Below are 8,402 nucleotides of genomic sequence, written 5' to 3'. Positions count from 1 at the left end.
ATTCTTGTGCCAGTTCCGGCGTTTAACGCCGGGCAGTTTTGAGCTGATTTGGAACGCCGGTTTGGGCCATCAAATCTCAAGAAAAGTATGGACTATTATATATTGCTGGAAAGCCCAGGATGTCTACTTTCCAACGCCATGGAGAGCGCGCCAATTGGGCTTTTGTAGCTCCAGAAAATCCACTTCGAGTGCAGGGAGGTCAGAATCCAACAGCATCTGCAGTCCTTTTTAGTCTCTGAATCAGATTTTTGCTCAGGTCCCTCAATTTCAGCCAGAAAATACCTGAAATCACAGAAAAATACACAAACTCATAGTAAAGTCCAGAAAAGTAAATTTTAGCTAAAAACTAAAAAAAATATACTAAAAACTAACTAGAACATACTAAAAACATACTAAAAACAATGCCAAAAAGCGTACAAATTATCCGCTCATCACCTTACCCACAGATCTATTGGACAAAACCCAGTGATTCTCCGCTGCTAGAGTTCACCTAAACCATCAAAATCATTCAATTCCTCAATACCTAAACCCTAAAATCACAAAATTGCGGAGAGGGGGAATTGGGAGAGAAATGGTAATTTACCGGGTCGTACCAAGTAATGTCCCAGGTGAGTGAGGGTCGATCCCACGAGGATTGATAGATTAAGCAGAAAATGATGTTTGAGGATCCAATAGCATTAAACAGAAAAATCAAAGAATTAGAAAGCAAGTAGTAAACGTGTTGTGAAGATTATTTGAGAGAACAGTTAAGGTTTCAGAGTTATTTATCTTCTGGATTAACTTTTCATACCAACTATTTTAATCATGCAAGATTCAATGGCAAACTATATGTGACTAAACCCTAATTCCTTAGTAATTTAGTCTCCTCTAATCTAGTTAACCGCCAATTCCTTGGTCACTTAAGTTCAATTAGAGGGTTAAGTTCAATTCTAGTTTATAAACCACAAAAATTCTAATTACCCAAAGATAAAAGGATTATATGTCACGTATTCCGTTAAGGTCAAATAATTAGTGATTTCGGAGAAATTGTTTTCAAGCTATTGTTCAAGTAAATTTCTTTTCCAAGGCTCACAAGAACTCAAATAGAATAAGGGTTATTCTTTTGATCTACCCAAATCCATAAGATAAAGAACAAAAACAAATTCTTAAAATTAAAATCAATACATTAATTAAAATAGAAGAGTAATAGTATTAATCCATAGAATAAATAGAGCTCCTAACCTTAACAGTGGAGGTTTAGTTGCTCATGACTCAGAGAAAAAACTAGGATTTAGTAAAACTATAAAGTGCGGAGTGAAGAGTGTAAGAGAAAAGAGAGCCCCAAGGGCTGAATCTTTTTCCTTTTATATCTAATCCTAATTAATGTAAAATATATTTTCTAAAACAAAATAATATATTTTCCTATTTTTAAATAAAATAAAGTTTTAATCAAAATGAAATAAAATCTTTGAATACTCCTGTTAGGAGTAGGGACTATTGCATTCTTTAGGATTGGCGCCTAAGGCGCCACTATGGCAGCGTGGTTTGGAGTGACTGTGCTTCATCTAGCGCCTAACTTGGATAATCCCAAGTTAGGCGCCATCAAGGCCATGGTTCTAAGAAAAAAAGGGTATACTATTATATATTGTTGGAAAGCACTGAAAGTTAGCTTTCCAATACCACTAGAACCGCATCAATTGAACCTCTTTAGCTTAAGTTATTCCTGTTGGAGTCCAAGGAGGTCAGGGTTGACAGCATCATCCACTTTCTTCCTTTTCTTCTACACAAACCCTGTCAAATCCATCCGAATATTACAAGAAATAAACCAAATTACACATGACTCAAAGTAACATTCATAGTGGCTCAAAAATACTCAAATCTTGATTAAACTTACAAATTTGAATGCAAATTCACTAGAAAAAGTTAGGAAAGATACTCACGCATCAATTTCTTGCCACATTTTTTAGATAAAATTGAAGAGAATTCTGAGATGAACATGTGGCCACTAACGGCTCATCAATCGGAGCTCCGGATTGAAAGTTATGGGCGATTGAATTTTCGGAGACGTTAAGTTTTTCTTTTACGTCGATTTCTCCCTTCTCCCTTCAACGGCGTGAATTTCTCTTTCATTGAGGGAGAAGTGGCTGAAGCAACTTATAAGAGAGTGAACGGTTTGGGCCTTGGGTCCGATTTGGGTCCGGTTCAACCAGTTCGGCTCGTTGGTCCAGTTTTGCGCCAAAATCCTTAAAATTAATGTCAAAATTCGTATTTTTAATATTTCTACTCCTCTAAATTATAAAAATTGATTTTTTTAATTTCGCGGGGTTTATATCCTATCCACCTAATTAAGAATTTTTCCCCCAAAATTCATATTCAGTTACCTGAAAATAGGTGTGGGTAGTCTTTTCTCATTTCTGACTCAAGTTCCCAAGTGTGTTCCTCAATTCCAGCTTGACTCCAAGCAATTTTTACTAATGAGACTTCCTTTCTGCGTAATCGCTTAATACTAGTGTCTTCAATTTGAATCGAAGTCACTTGAAATGTCATATCCTCTTTCAATTGAAATGATTTAGGTTCAAAAATGTGGCTAGCATCAGAAGTGTATTTCTGAAGCTGTGACACATGAAACACATCGTGCAAGTTTAAAAAATGCGATGGTAGAGCTATCCGATACACCACCAGCCCGATTCTCTTCAAGATCTAAAACAGACTGATATAACGAGGATTTAATTTCTTTGCCTTGATCGCTCTACCTACTCCTGTTGTTGGAGTAACTCTTAGGAATACATGATCTCCTTCATCAAATTTTAACGGCTTTCATCTCTGATCGGCGTAGCTTTTTAGCGACTCTGAGTGGTAAGCATTTGGCTTCAGATTTTCTTAATCTGTTCAGAGGTTTCATCTATTAACTCAGGCCCTAACAAACTTGTTTCCCCAGCTTCACACCAGCATAGTAGAGATTGGCACTTTCTCCCATATAGAGCCTCATACGGAGCTATTCCAATGCTCGCATGGTAACTAACTCCACTATCATCATATACCGATCCCAACTTGCCGGTTGGTCCAAAATACAAGCCCTCAACATATCCTCTAGGGTTTGAATTGTCCTCTCTGATTGGCCATCAGTTTGTGAATGGTACGTGGTAATTAAGCTAAATTGAGTTCTAAATGCATTCTGAAATGCTCCCCAGGATCAAGAAGTGAAAAGAGGATCTCTGTTGGAGATTAAGGTGGTAGGCTCGCCATGCAACCATATAATTTCCTTGATATACAAACGTGCTATCTCCTCTAAGGTATAATTCATTTGAACAGATAAAATGTGAGCTGACTTCGTCCACCGATCCACAATCACCCAAACTGCATCAAATCCAACTCGAGTTCTTGGCAAACCCGACATAAAATCCATATCGATGCTTTCAACTACCATTGTGGAATTTCTAAAGGTTGTAATGTTCTGAACGGTCTCTGGTGTTTAATCATTACTTTTTGACAAGTCAAATATTTTGAAACATGCAACGCCACATCATTCTTCATTCCCAACCATTAGAACATCGCCTTTAGATCATGGTACATCTTGGTACTTCCCGGATGGATAGAGAATCTGCTCCTATTGATGCACCACTATTTCGTGGTACATTTTATGCTGAATTGAGTGGATTTTATCAACTTTTTTCACATTTATTCAATGAAATAGCATGGTTTTATAATTCTCCCTAAATTTGTGCTTAAGTGTGAAAACATGCTTTTTGGGCCTTAAAATATCTAAATTTAATTCACTTTAATTCCATTCGATGCCTTGATATATTTTTTAAGTGATTTCAGGATCGTAAGGCAAGTATTGGATGGAAAAAGTGAAGAGAAAAGCATGTAAAAATGGAGAACTCATGAAGAAATGAAGGAATTGCTAAACTGTCAATCCTGACCTCTTCATACTAAACCAATCATAACTTGAGCTACAAAGGTTCAAATGAAGCGGTTTTAGTTGCGTTGGAAAGCTAACATTTGGGGCTTCAAAATAGATATAAAATTTACCATAGTTTCCTTGCGTTTGGTGATGTGTACACATCGATCCATGCACACATGTCGCAGATCAGCGTGGGCCATTTTAGGGGAAAACGTGGCCAGCTATTTCTAGCTCATTTTGGGCTCAATCTAACTCATTTCTGATACTATTGAACTCGAGAATGAAAGGGGAATGAATGAAGGAGTCATAGTTTAGTTTTCATCATGTTTTAGGATAGAATTCTAGAAAGAAGCTCTCTATTCTCTTTAGAATTAGGATTAGATTAGATTCAAATCTCTTCTTAGATCTAGGTTTTAATTCTTTTTTTCATCTTGTTTTCTTTATGACTTCTTATTCCTTCATCTTAATTTTCTTAGTTTGTACTGTTAATTCCCTTTTCATGCCTCTTTTATGTTCATGCACTCATGTTGGATTTTAATTTTCTTTAATGCAATTTCATGTTTTGTGTTCTTATTGTTTAATTGCTTTGCTATTGTTGATTTCTTGCTTTTGGTAGTTGTTAGAATTTACATTTCTTGTCATTTTACCATGATTTCCTTTTATGCCTTCCAAGTGTTTGATAAAATACTTGGTTGGATTTTAGTGTAGATTCTTCTTCTCTTGTCTTGAGTTGAGTAATTAGAGACTCTTGAATTGTCAAAGTCTTTTGTTGATTAACAATTGGAAGTTGCTAATTGATTTGAATGCCATTAAAGCTAGTCTTTTACTATGATTTGACTAGGAATTGTGGACTCAAGTTGATTATATCCACTTGACTTTCCTTCATAGTTAGAGGTTAACTAACTGGAGCAATGGACAATTCTTGTTACAATTGATGATGATAATAAGGATAGGACTTCTAGTTCTCATTCATTGCCAAGAGCTTTCTTAGTTGTTAGCTTATTTCTTTTGCTATTTACATTTCTTGTTCCTTATTACAAAAACCCCAAAACATTCCTTCATAGCCAATAATTGAGCACTTCATTGCAATTCCTAGGGAGAACGACTCGGGATTAATACTCTCGGTTATTTTTTTGGGGTTTGTACATGTGACAACCAAATTTTTGATTGAGGAATTGTTTGTTGGTTTAGAACTATACTTGCAACGATAATTCATTTGTGAAATTCTTTACCGATAGATAATTTCCGTTCATCACAATGGCGCCATTGCCGGGGGATTGCAATGGTGTTATGTTATTGGCTATTGTGAATATGTTAATATTGTGAATATCTTGCATTTTGCTTACTTCTAGGTTTTTCTAATACTTAGGATTTTATTTCTTTCTTTATTTGTTTTTGATATTTTTGTTTTGATTTTCCCTTTTCCATATGAATTCTCATCCTTGTGGTTTTGGATATGGTTATGACTATGTTGTAGGTAATGGAAACATGAATGATGACTATATTGTGAATTCTTGAGAAGGTAGCCACATCCATATGAGCAATCCTCATGGCAACCTCCTCAACCATGCTACTATGATTGCAATCCTTCCTATAATGCATATCATTCCAATGGATATGATGGTTCTTATCATGATTATACCACTCAACCATCATCATTCCATGCACTATACTCTCAACATAGCCCTCAAACACCATCATTCCAACCACTATATTCTCAATCCACATCCTATTTCCATCAACCACCTCCACACGATCCTAATCCATATCCTCCATATGCACACACTTATAACCATTATAAACAAGCACCTATGGAACCACCACCGCTTCAACATCACTACCCTCACAATCCTTCTTTTTCCTCCAGCCAAGCCTCTATGGATGATACACTTGGTATCATTTCTCAAGATCAAGAAGAGTTTCAAACCACACTTGCCGATTTGACCTCCACCTTCCAAGAGCTTATATCCTGTATACCTCTATCTTCTACCAACAACCAAAACACTTTCCAACCTCCAAACTTTGATGAACTTCCTTTCCAATCACATAATGATCTCTCCATCCCACCACCACCCTCCATAAAAGAACATCCATATCCATCAATCCAAGAGCAACATGATCCCAATTATGCGATTGATATGGAACAAGAGAGAAGGGATCGTCTTAGGGACTTAATGTATCAAATTCACGCATCCATACTTCAAGAGAAGCAAGAGGAGGCCCAAAAGATGGAGGTAATAGAGACCCTTGAAGATGAAGAAGAAGTTGAAGTAGATCTAGGGGAGGTTGAACAAGAGGGGAACTCCATCATTGAAGACAACTCTAGACCAAGTGACAACTCTAGACCAAGTGACACTAAGGACCTTGTTGAAGCTTCTTCCATTGCATGTAAAACCGATGTTGAGGAGGGTGCGCAACCTCCAACACATGACTTGATTAATGAGAAAGAGTTGGAAGAAGTTAGCAAATAAGAAGAGATTGAAGAATGTTGTCAAAAGATGGAAATCATTAAGGAGGAGTCAAAGGAAGTGGAGCCTACAATGTCAAGACCATTGGATATCTTCCTTGCTAAGTCACCATCTAAATCACAAGTTAAATGGTTAATCATTTCATCCTTTAATTTCCTTGGCCCATATCAATATGTATTGTTACAAACAGATGGTCAACTTAGAGCTATGTGTGGGTTAGAAAGTAGAAAAGAGTTGGGTGTTGGTTGGAAACAAGAATCAAGGTGCATAGTGGAAGGAAGCTCAAATTTTAGGATTCATGGTTGGAGTGAAGCTCAATTCACGGGATCTAGGAGGATGAGGATTAGGAGTTCTAAGGAGAATTCAAGAAGTTTTTCACCCAAGTCACACAATTGGAAGCATGAGATCAAGAAGAAAGGGGGTTGACAAACAAGGTATGGGGCCCTGGAATATACATAGATAATCATCAAAAACTTTGGGGCCTTGGTACTCGCTTGAGATCTCTTGGTAGCTTGACGCGCTTTAGTTTGGGATCCCGGAGGCTATTGGAAATGCAAGCATTGGTAGGGATTCAAGGAAGAGTTCAAGCATAAGCCACCCTAGCAAGGACCCCACCAAATGTCCAACTTAAGGACTTTAAATAAAAGTGCTAGGTGGGAGACACCCCATCATGGTAAACTCTTTCCATTCTCTTGTATATATAATCGATGAATGCATTGGGTTGCCATTGTTAGGTAGTTTTCTTGTTTGCATATTCTTGTTTTAGTGTTTGGTTATTAGTTTGTTTGATTAGATTTGTACCGTAAGTTGTAGGTTAGTTGTTTGTTAGATTGTATTTTGCTTGAAGTTTAAGTTTTGTTTGTTTTGTATTTGAAAATTTTTCAAAAACCAAAAGATTTGTTGTTAAATTTGAATTTCGGGTGATTTAGAATGTTTATAGGTTAGGAGAGTGTTAAATTCTGTTTTAGGCTTCTTTTTTTTAAAAAAAAAAGTGTCAATCCACTCTTAAGCGTGGGCCATGCTTATGCATGGATTGCCATATGGGGATCTCTGGTACAAAAACCAGAGAGTTGTGCCCACTTTATGCCTACTTTGTGCCAGTGTACCCACGCGTAAGCGTGGCCGATGCCACGCTTACGCTTACGCGTCGATTGCCCCTGCTGCAATCCACGCATAAGCCTGAGCGATGCTTACGCGTGGATTGTCCCTATTGCAATCCATGCTTAAGCGTGGGCGAGGCTTATGCATGGATTGCACCCTGTTTTGCTCCTTTCTCCTTTCTTCTTCATTCTTCTTTTCTTCTTCTTTCTTTCCACCTTTGTTTTTCTCTCTTCTTCCTTTCTTACTTTCTTCTTCTTCCTCTCTTCAAAAAATAAATAAATAAATAAAAATAAAAAATAAAAAATAAATAAATAAAATAAAATACAAAAAAATTTCTTTTCTTCCATTTTCTTTTATTGCATTTGCTTATTTTCATTCATTGGATTTTAATTTTGTTTTTATAGCTTGTTCTTATTTTATTTTCTAAGTTTCTCATTTTAATAATGGTGTTGAATTCTCTTACTCAATTGTTGAGAATTTCTTGCATTATTTTGGTACTTCGTGACTTGTTTAGCATTAATGGTCATATTTGTTCCACACACAATATTAGTGCTTTAGTCCTTCCTAATTCATTATTCTTTGTTTTTGTACTTCATTATCATTGCGTTAGGATGGGACCAAATGTAATCATGCTTATCACTAATCTTGTTCGTGTCAATTCTTGTTTGAACTTGATGCTCAACATGCTCTTCATGCTTTGACTTTACTCTTGCATCAAGTATTAGTTAATATGCCTTAACTTATATTGTTTTCTCACTCATATGTCGTAGCTACCATATAGTTGAAAACCTTACTCTTATTTGGTATTAGCCCCCGCCAATGTTCTATCTGCTTTAATATCTTTGTTGTAGGCTTAATTTTATTTCTTTTTCTTTCCTTTTAGGTTGGCCATTGTTCATGTCCTGGGTCGGGCTATACGACCCGGGCTGATCAACGACAAATCGACCGAC

The sequence above is a fragment of the Arachis duranensis genome, chromosome 2 (genome assembly GCF_000817695.3).
Source record: "Arachis duranensis cultivar V14167 chromosome 2, aradu.V14167.gnm2.J7QH, whole genome shotgun sequence".
Lineage (NCBI taxonomy): Eukaryota > Viridiplantae > Streptophyta > Magnoliopsida > Fabales > Fabaceae > Arachis > Arachis duranensis.
This window is presented reverse-complemented; position numbering follows the sequence as displayed.